The 10254-nt window shown below is 45.2% G+C and overlaps 3 non-coding genes across 3 annotated transcripts; 1 reads left to right on the forward strand and 2 right to left on the reverse strand.

Annotated features, from left to right (window-relative positions):
• Positions 1–4363: 4363 nt before the first annotated feature.
• trnar-acg (transfer RNA arginine (anticodon ACG)) lies at positions 4364–4436 on the reverse strand. The gene has a single exon. It is a non-coding gene; the product is annotated as a tRNA-Arg (tRNA).
• A 2645-nt stretch (positions 4437–7081) lies between these two features.
• trnar-ucu (transfer RNA arginine (anticodon UCU)) lies at positions 7082–7173 on the forward strand. Its single transcript is given in 2 exon segments — positions 7082–7118; positions 7138–7173. It is a non-coding gene; the product is annotated as a tRNA-Arg (tRNA).
• Positions 7174–8635: 1462 nt separating this feature from the next.
• trnaw-cca (transfer RNA tryptophan (anticodon CCA)) lies at positions 8636–8707 on the reverse strand. Its single transcript has one exon. It is a non-coding gene; the product is annotated as a tRNA-Trp (tRNA).
• Between the last annotated feature and the right edge of the window lie 1547 nt (positions 8708–10254).

Below are 10254 nucleotides of genomic sequence, written 5' to 3' on the forward strand. Positions count from 1 at the left end.
AAGGGAGAGTGGTCAGCTTCCTCAAGCTCGTGACTAACTCTCAAAGGAACATCAGCACTACAAGCATGTTTATACCTTTCAATAAGCAACACCCACCTGCTGTGAAAGGTGAGGGTACATGTTTACATAACTACAGTGGGTTTCATTGGGTGGTATAGTCTGCCACTCACTTGTCAGGTGCTACCTTGGATCGTCCCATGACATTAAACATCTCACATTCCTGAGGAGGACCCTTATCAGTAAACACTTAAGTCCCAAACATTGAGACTGGGCGGGGGTCTTCACAAGTCCTGACCAGCTCATCCCTCACTCCCTTTTGTGCCGGGGTGACCTTGGAGATATCCATCGTTCCTCCCTTAATCATCCCAAGTGAGTTAGTTCGGATAAACAATGTCCTTGAGTAAACATTCCTTAGTGTGTTCTGGAGATAAGCGAGGGGGTGGCCATAAATCCAACAAACCTGCCTTTGTCAGCTCTTACAGTGTGGGTTACGAACTGCTCCCATAATGGTCAAGTATCCCATCATGCTTTGCTGCTACCTAAATGCGACATGTGCGATTTAACTATCGAATTTTTGTGAGGATAGGAGTGGCTAATCATTCTTTATTATATATATATCAGGTTAGGTGAGGGGAGGCTGGAGGGTTTGGATCTGGGTTCACAAGCGTATTTTTCCAGTCCAACAACAGTGAGGAGGAGAGTGACAGGACAAAGACAGGTTGGTGGAATGGGCAGAAACATGGCAGATGAAATTTAACGCAAAGAAGTGCGAAGCGATACATTTTGGTGGAAGAACGAGGAGAGGAGAAATAAACTGAAGGGCACAATTCGAAAGGAGCTGCAGGAACCGAGAAATCTGGGGGTTCATGTGAACAAATCTTTAAAGTTGGCCGGGCAGATTGAGAAAGCGGTTAAAGAAGCATACAGGATCGCGGGCTTTACAAATAGAGGCATAGAGTACATAAGGAAGGAAGTTATGATGAACCTTTATAAAACACTGGTTCGGCCACAACTGCAGTATTGTGTCCAGTTCTTGGCACCGCACTTTAGGAAGGATGTGAAGGCCTTTGAGAAGGTGCAGAACAGATTTATTAGAAAGGTTCCAGGAATGAAGGACTTCAGTAACGTGGATAGACTGGAGAAGCTGGGGTTGTTCTCCTGAGAGCAGAGAATGTTGAGAGGATATTTCGTCGATGTTTTTAAAAACATGAAGATTCCAGACAGAGTGGATCGAGAGAAACTGCTCCCATGGGCGGAAGGGTCAAGAACCAGAGGACAAAGATTTATGGAGATTGCAAAAGAATCAAAGTCAACATGAGGAAAAACGCTTTTACACAGCGAGTGGTTAAGATCTGGAATTCACTGCCGAAGTGAGTGCTGTAGGCATATTCAATCGTGGCTTTCAAAAGAGAATTGGATAAGTACTTGAAGGGAAAAAATGCAGGGCTACGGGTAAACTGGGGGAGTGGGGCGGGGGGTTGTGACAAGCTGGATTGCTCTTGCAGAGTGCCAGCACGGACTCGACGTGCCGAACGGTCTCCCTCCGTGCTGTCACCATTCAATGATTCTGGGATTCAAAGAGGCAGAAACTAAATAACTCAAACTTGTGAAACCCGAGATCTTTAGATCTTTATTCTAACGCCCTCCCAACTGAGCGATTTCCGTCCCACTGCAAATTGAACTTTGTGTCATTATGTTGGAAGAAAATAAAACCCCAGGAGGAATTGCCCCTCCCGGTCAATCCGCACTTCATGAATAAACATCGCACTCATATATACACCCCACAGTTCATATATAAACATCGCACTCATGTCGCACTTGATACAGCAAAGGCTATGGGCCCTGACAACATCCCAGCTGTAGTGCTGAAGCCTTGTGCTCCAGAACTAGCTGCGCCTCTAGCCAAGCTGTTCCAGTACAGCTACAACACTGGCATCCACCCGACAATGTGGAAAATTGCCCAGGTATGTCCTGTCCACAAAAAGCAGGACAAATCCAATCCGGCCAATTACCGCCCCATCAGTCTACTCTCAATCATCAGCAAAGTGATGGAAGGTGTCGTCGACAGTGCTATCAAGCGGCACTTACTCACCAATAACCTGTTCACCGATGCTCAGTTTGGGTTCCGCCAGGACCACTCGGCTCCAGACCTCATTACAGCCTTGGTCCAAACATGGACAAAAGAGCTGAATTCCAGAGGTGAGGTGAGAGTGACTGCCCTTGACATCAAGGCAGCATTTGACCGAGTGTGGCACCAAGGAGCCCGAGTAAAATTGAAGTCAATGGGAATCAGGGGGAAAACTCTCCAGTGGCTGGAGTCATACCGAGCACAAAGGAAGATGGTAGTGGTTGTTGGAGGCCAATCATCTCAGCCCCAGGGCATTGCTGCAGGAGTTCCTCAGGGCAGTGTCGGAGGCCCAACCATCTTCAGCTGCTTCATCAATGACCTTCCCTCCATCATAAGGTCAGAAATGGGGATGTTCGCAGATGACTGCACAATGTCCAGTTCCATTCGCAACCCCTCAGATAATGAAGCAGTCCGAGCCTGCATGCAGCAAGACCTGGACAACATCCAGGCTTTGGCTCATAAGTGGCAAGTAACATTCGCGCCAGATAAGTGCCAGGCAATGACCATCTCCAACAAGAGAGAGTCTAACCACCTCCCCTTGACATTCAACGGCATTACCATCGCCAAATCCCCCACCATCAACATCCTGGGGGTCACCATTGACCAGAAACTTAACTGGACCAGCCATATAAATACTGTGGCTATGAGAGCAGGTCAGAGGCTGGGTATTCTGCGGCGAGTGACTCACCTCCTGACTCCCCAAAGCCTTTCCACCATCTACAAGGCACAAGTCAGGAGTGTGATGGAATACTCTCCACTTGCCTGGATGAGTGCAGCTCCAACAACACTCAAGAAGCTCGACACCATCCAAGATAAAGCAACCCGCTTGATTGGCACCCCATCCACCACCCTAAACATTCACTCCCTTCACCACCGGCGCACTGTGGCTGCAGTGTGCACCATCCACAGGATGCACTGCAGCAACTCGCTAAGGCTTCTTCGACAGCACCTCCCAAACCCGCGACCTCTACCACCTAGAAGGACAAGAGCAGCAGGCGCATGGGAACAACACCACCTGCACGTTCCCCTCCAAGTCACACACCATCCCGACTTGGAAATATATCGCCGTTCCTTCATTGTCGCTGGGTCAAAATCCTGGAACTCCCTTCCTAACAGTACTGTGGGAGAACCGTCACCACACGGACTGCAGCGGTTCAAGAAGGCGGCTCACCACCACCTTCTCGAGGGCAATTAGGGATGGGCAATAAATGCCGGCCTTGCCAGCGACGCCCACATCCCGTGAACGAATAAAAAAAAACCTCATATATACAGACCCACAGTTCATATATAAACATCACACTCATATATACACACCCACAGTTCATATATAAACATCACACTCATATATACACACCCACAGTTCATATATAAACATCACACTCATATATACACACCCACAGTTCATATATAAACATCACACTCATATATACACCCACAGTTCATATATAAACATCACACTCATATATACACACCCACAGTTCATATATAAATATCACACTCATATATACACACCCACAGTTCATATATAAATATCACACTCATATATACACACCCACAGTTCATATATAAACATCACACTCACATATACACACCCACAGTTCATATATAAACATCACACTCATATACACACACCCACAGTTCATATATAAACATCACACTCATATATACACACCCACAGTTCATATATAAACATCACACTCATATCTCCACACCCACAGTTTATAACAGAACAGCGCACTCCGAATCCACACCCAATTTATATTTACCCAAAGTCCTGTTCACAGCTCTCACCAAAGTCTGAACACTGAAAGTTGAACTGTTTTCCAGATACTGTCCGTCCTACTTTGTAATTTTAGCATCGGATTTTATGCAGACCGACAAAGGGAGCGGGATAGCGGTCCTGGCGGTGAATGCTGCTTCGAACGGAAGTCTCGGTGTCCAGGAGCTGGCGGGGATTGGAAAGCTCTTGTGTCACACGAAGTGTCTGAAAGGCCCGGATACACCTGAAGGTTATCAGTGCGGTGCCCACACCTCGTGCTGTAATGTTAGCGAGCCGGACATCAACTTAAAAGGCGGCGTGTTCGAAACACGCTGTGGTCACAGTTTCATTCCATACATAACTGAACGGAAATCATTGAAAATTGAATGTTTTCTTCGCTGATTCACCATAAACAATATTTTATTATGAAATTTGATTTTCAGTTCCCCAGTGTCAGAGGGAAAATTGCATAAATCCGAGCCAGGTAGGAGTCGAACCTACAATCTTCTGATTCGTAGTCAGACGCGTTATCTATTGCGCCACTGGCCCAACTGATCTGTTTGATTTCATTTTTCATTCAGAATCAACCCAAAGATTGACACAGAGAGATAAACACAGCGAGAGATGCAGACAGTGTCGGTGAACACAGCGAAATAGACAAGAGATATCGAAATGTCCCAAACGGCCTCAAACTCCACCAGACAGTGGCGGGTATCTGACAGGTATCAGTGAGAGGACGTGGTGAATTTGCAGTTTGATTTGGCTCCGTGGCTGAGCTGCTCAAAGTGCCCGTTTGGTCGGGGCCTTTTGTGATATTTACCCAATTTGTGAATTAAGCAACAAAATAACACAGAGCGGTATTTGTATTAGTTCCGGAGTCAACAAGGAAAGGATTCCAGATCTGCAGTATGTAAGTGTTCCTGCATTGTCCAGGCGGACCTCTCATACAATGTGTCCGAAACACCTTTTGAGGATATTGCTCGAGAGGGCTGATTGTACAAACTTCTTTACTTACAACCAGCAACCGAATCTCTATTAAAAGTTGCGAAGCGAAGCTCGTTTCAGAGCAGTTTTCGCTGTTCAGCTTTTGTAAAATTGGTTGAAACTCATTTTGAACACATCTGAGTATCAATGAGAAGGTCAGGCACAGGATTGTTGGGATGGAACCGTCTCTAACAATAAGTACAAAGTATAATAGATTATAAAGTGAAAAAAGCCAATCCAATCTCTCAGTCTCTCTGTCACTTTCTCGGTGAGTGAACGTAAACCAACAGAAGAAGCTAAAACAAAGAACTGAGCAGTTTTGTTTGTTTCCTTTTCCTTCGGGCGAGTACAGTTGAAGAGAATGATTTCTGTTTGCTGCTGGACAATTAACTGTAATGAGCAGTGTATCTGGTTCCCATGGTACCCAGTGAAATATCCACGTTTATATCTCCCATTTACACTGATACCTTCCTTCCTCACTAATTATAGGAAACTTTTGGTCAGGTTCAATCACACTTCAGAAGACCAGAAGCGCAAAGGAAGGTCGAAACCTCATGGTGACGTAACCTACAGGCGAGGGAGGTTTGCAGGTTTACCTGGAGCTGTAAATATATAAACTCCTTCCAATGTACAAACTCCCCTCACCAACAGTAATTCAATTCTAACTGATCTGAGACTTTGGTCATTTATGGTGATTATACTTTGTGGAGTTAAAGCAGCAGTAAAATCCATTGTGTGTTATATACATAGCCGTTCAGTCAATATAAAACATTGTCATCCGACCCACCATGAGCAATGCCACAGGGGGTATGTTAGGTCACGGACAGTTCCGCCTCCAGCAGTTGTTCTCTCGGTCACACATCCGGCATCACCTCTCGGTCTCACACTTCAGAGTCACGCCTGAATATAAACACATTTCTGTTTCACACTTTAACCTGGAGGTCAACAAATCACAAGTCAAGAGGTAGGGAACAAACAAATCAAATATTTAAGAATGTTAACGGATAGAAAATTCACCATAAATGACTGAGGAAAAAATGAAGCAAACGGATCAAGATGAACAATTAACAAAAGGTAACAATTAAAGAAAGGAGAAGGGGAACCGATCAAATCGCCCCAAATAGTTTTTGAAAAATCCTTTTGGTTTACATCTTAGTTTCTCCGTTAAGTTGGGGATGTACATCTAGAAATATTTTTCTTAACATCATAAAGACAATTAGAATACAAGTTTCACAAAGTAGGCCTTAATCTTACTTATACGATAGCGTGTTATGTGTTTGTAAAATCTGCAATTGTTTTACCATTCTTTAAGTTTAGAGGGATGCTCTGAATATATGTTCTACATTGAAACGTAAGTGGATTAATAAAATAAAATGTGGAAATTTTTTTATGAACATGAAGAGCTGCTTTTCCATGTTGGATATCACGATATATTTATTTACACAACTGTCATTTGTGAAATGATGGAATGTATTTATTTCTATATCTGTACCGGTAAGGAAATCCCCACTGGATCATTTCCAGGAACCAGTCAAGAACTTAAATTAGTTTGTCAAACCCAAAACACCCGTTGGGAATTGCTGATTGAAAATTTAAATGGAAATCGAGACCATCACAAGGTATTGGAACAAATATACCCGCTGAGGTTTCGGGGTTGTTACTGATTTATTTCTATCACTGAGTAACCTATTTTAAACAGGGTGAAACTACAAATCTAATGATAAGGGTCTGGGTTGGAGAAGGAACAGATGAAAGTATCAAATTTAATTACACTGATTCCACAAACACTGCACACCACATCCCTTAAACATTGTTAACTGTTTCTACATAAAACTGGAGAGGGTGTAAATACAAAGTAACAGAACAAAAAGGTCATTAATGTATCAAATTTAATTTTGATATTGTTGCACAAACACTGAACATCCCATCGCTAAAACACTGTCCCGATCTAAAATCAGTCGGCAGGACCCTGAGCCACAGTGAAAATGCTGTGATTTCAACCTGGTTCAAAACACGCAGCCTTCTGATGTGGAGTCAGACGCGACTGTTCTTGCACCAGGCCCACAACAAGCGGCTGGAGCCGGATCCATTGGAGGGCGATCGGTGCAGACTGCCGCCGCGGCTCTCGGAATGTGAGAGGCGGAAACAGGAGCAGCCTGACCGCCTCAACCACAGCACAGGATCCCCGCTCTCCCTCACGTTGCATAACTGACTCTGTGGCGCAATGGATAGCGTGTTGGACTTCTACTTAATAATCGGAGGGGACATTCAAAGGTTGTGGGTTCGAGTCCCACCAGAGTTGGGTTTTAGTTCATGGATCGGGAGCTGGGAAGTGAAATTTTGCAGCAAAACCGCGCAAACACTCCCAAGGAGGAGACTCAACATCTGCTCAGACCGAAAGTCAATCTGCTGGACTTCCGGCTCTGTCAGACTGAATGTTCCTTCAGACAGGTTTCTAACTGGACACATGCATCCTGCTGCCGTGTGAGCATTGGTGCTGGAGGGGTAGAATTCTTGCTTGTAGTAATTCTATTCCTGTAAAACTAGCTCCTGAAGTGCAGGTTGGAAAGTATCCTGGCTGAGCGGTCTCAGGCGCTGGTTTAAAGCTCCAGTTAAATCCCACGATTTGTGGATGGTTCAAAATCATAGTTTGTGTCTCCAAAACCACAGCCTCCCTCCTGTAAACAAGGAATACTGAACATCTCATCTGCTATTACAACAGCGCAGTCCGGAGGAACCACATGGCAATACAAATAAGTAGATGCATTTTGGAACAAACCATTTGTACCTTCAACTCCGGTCGAAATGTTCACAAGCAAAAGGATTGTTTGATCTCGGTGAGACTCGAATTAACAATCTCGGTATTTCCCGACCCTGTCCTGTCAGATAAGGACCGCGCACTGACCGATTGCGCCGCTGGAGTCCGGTCACTCTGATCACCTGTCCCACTCTGCTGGAAAGAATCTTAAGGTGAGAGACCCGAACCTGTGGAAACGTGTCCAGTCACTGTGATGAAACTAATATCTGCACTTCCACTTTCAGCTTCTTTCACATCCTCTGCTCCATCGCACGACAATCGGGTTTTCTGCGAACAGATCAAAATGAACATTGTCAGAAATTCTATCAGTGGTGAGATTTGAACCCAGCGCCCACGCAGTGATTGGATTTATTGTCTTAAAGCAGTGAGCTCCGTTCGCACAACGCCTCGCCAGTCTTTCACACTTTGTTTAATGCCCAAATAAATAAATTGGAGCTAATTGACCGCATTTACACCGTGCTGGGGTTGTTCTCCTCAGAGCAGAGAAGGTTCAGAGGAGATTTGATAGAAGTGTTCAAAGTCATGGAGGGTTCAGATAAAGTTAATAAAGAGAAGCTGTTCACATTGGCGGAAGTGTCGAGAACCAGAGGACACAGATTTGAGGTGATTGGCAAAAGAACCAAAGGCGACATGAGGAAAATCTTTTTTACGCAGCGAATGGTTATGATCTGGAATGGCGGTGGAAGCAGATTCAATCGTGGCTTTTAAAAAGGAATTTGATAAATACTTGAAGGGGAAAATGCAGGGCCACGGGGAAAGGGACGGGGAATGGGACTAATGGGATTGGTCTTACAAAAGGCAGGTCAGGGATTGATGGGTTGAATGGCCTCCTTCTGTGGTGTGTTCATTCTGTGATAAATATTATTTTACACACAGTGAACAGACCATCCCTGAAAGACTGCCCCGCGATAAAACAGAGCGACACTGAAACGTTGCGAAAATGCAATGACCCCGACGTGATTCGAACACGCATCCTTCTGATCTGGAGTCAGACGCGCTACCGTTGCGCCACGAGGTCCACAGCGCCCACCTGGAGCCGGATCCATAGGAGGGAGATCGGTACCGACCGTCACAGGGACTCGAAGAGGCGGAAGCAGCAGCAGCAACACCGCAGGAGCCCCGCTCTCCAATCCAGCCGTTCCCAGCGGAGAGCTGCCAGTCCCGGCCTGAGCCCTGTCTGGGAGCCGCCTGCCATTCAGTCTTCACAGAACGGGACCGATCCAGTTTCAGCTCACACACAAGCTCAGGAATCCCACTCCTGACAGATTCACTTATTTAAACCTTGTTTAGATTCAGTGAATTGGGATTTAATTCAATCCTCATCTGCCCTCCGCTCTGTCAGTTCAGGACTTTATTTAAACCGATACTTGGAGCTCTGTTTTACAGGGTGCCGGCTGTTTAAACATTTCTCAGTCCCACCACGAACACTTTTTGCTGCTAACTTCTGCTTAATACAAAGTTCCCAGGAACAAGGGGATTTCTACTGGGTACTGAGTTCGAGTTACGGAACAATAGAGGTCCGATTACACTACTTGCTGTATTCTATAGGCCACCAGCTGGTGGGACGGATACAGAGGAGCAAATTTGCAGGGAAATTACAGAGAGTTGCAAAAGCCATAGAGTAGTGATAACAGGGGATTTCAACTATCCTAATATAGACTGGGATAACAATAATATAAGGCGCAAAGAAGGGGAAGAATTTTTGAAATGTGTTCAGGATAACTTTCTCGACCAGTACGTTTCTGGCCCACTGAGGAAGGAGGCATTGCTGGACTTGGTGCAAGGGAATGAGGCGGGCCAAGTGGAGCAAGTGTCAGTGGGGGAGCATTTAGGGAGCAGCGATCAGTATCATAAGGATTAGAATAGTTGTGGAAATGGACTCTGTCCACTCTAAAGTAAAAGTATTCAATTGGATGAGGGTCAATTTCAGTGCGATGAGAACAGATCTGGCCCCGGTAAATTGGAATTAAAGATTGTCAGGCAAAACTATAATTGGACAGTGGGCGGCATTTGAAAAGATGATTCGGGTATAGAGAAGGTACATTCCAACGAGGTAGAAAGGTGGGGCAACTAAAGCCAGAGCTCCCTGGATAATAAAAGAGATAGAGAGTAAGATGAAGTGGAAAAAAGTGGTGTATGACAGGTGTCAGGTTAATAACACAAGTGCCAACCAGAGAGGATATAGAAAGTTCAGAGGGGAAGTGAAAAAGGAAATAAGAGGGGCAAAGAGAGAGCATAAGAATAGCGGACAACATAAAAGGGAATCAAAAGCTTCTACAGACATGTTAACAGTAAACGGGTAGTAAGAGGAGGGTTGGGGACGATTAGGGACCATAAAGGAGATCTACTCATGGAGGCAGTGGGCATGGCCTGAGGTACGAAATGAGTACTTCGCATTGGTCTTTACCAAGGAAGAAGATGCTGCCAGATTCTCGGTAAAGGAAGATATAGTCAAGATACTGGATGGGCTAAAAAATGAGAAAGAAGGCTGGCTGTACTTAAAATAGATAAGTCACCTGGTCCGGATGGGATATACCCGAGGATGCTGAGGGAAGTAAAGGGGGA

The sequence above is a fragment of the Heptranchias perlo genome, unplaced genomic scaffold (assembly GCF_035084215.1).
Source record: "Heptranchias perlo isolate sHepPer1 unplaced genomic scaffold, sHepPer1.hap1 HAP1_SCAFFOLD_319, whole genome shotgun sequence".
Lineage (NCBI taxonomy): Eukaryota > Metazoa > Chordata > Chondrichthyes > Hexanchiformes > Hexanchidae > Heptranchias > Heptranchias perlo.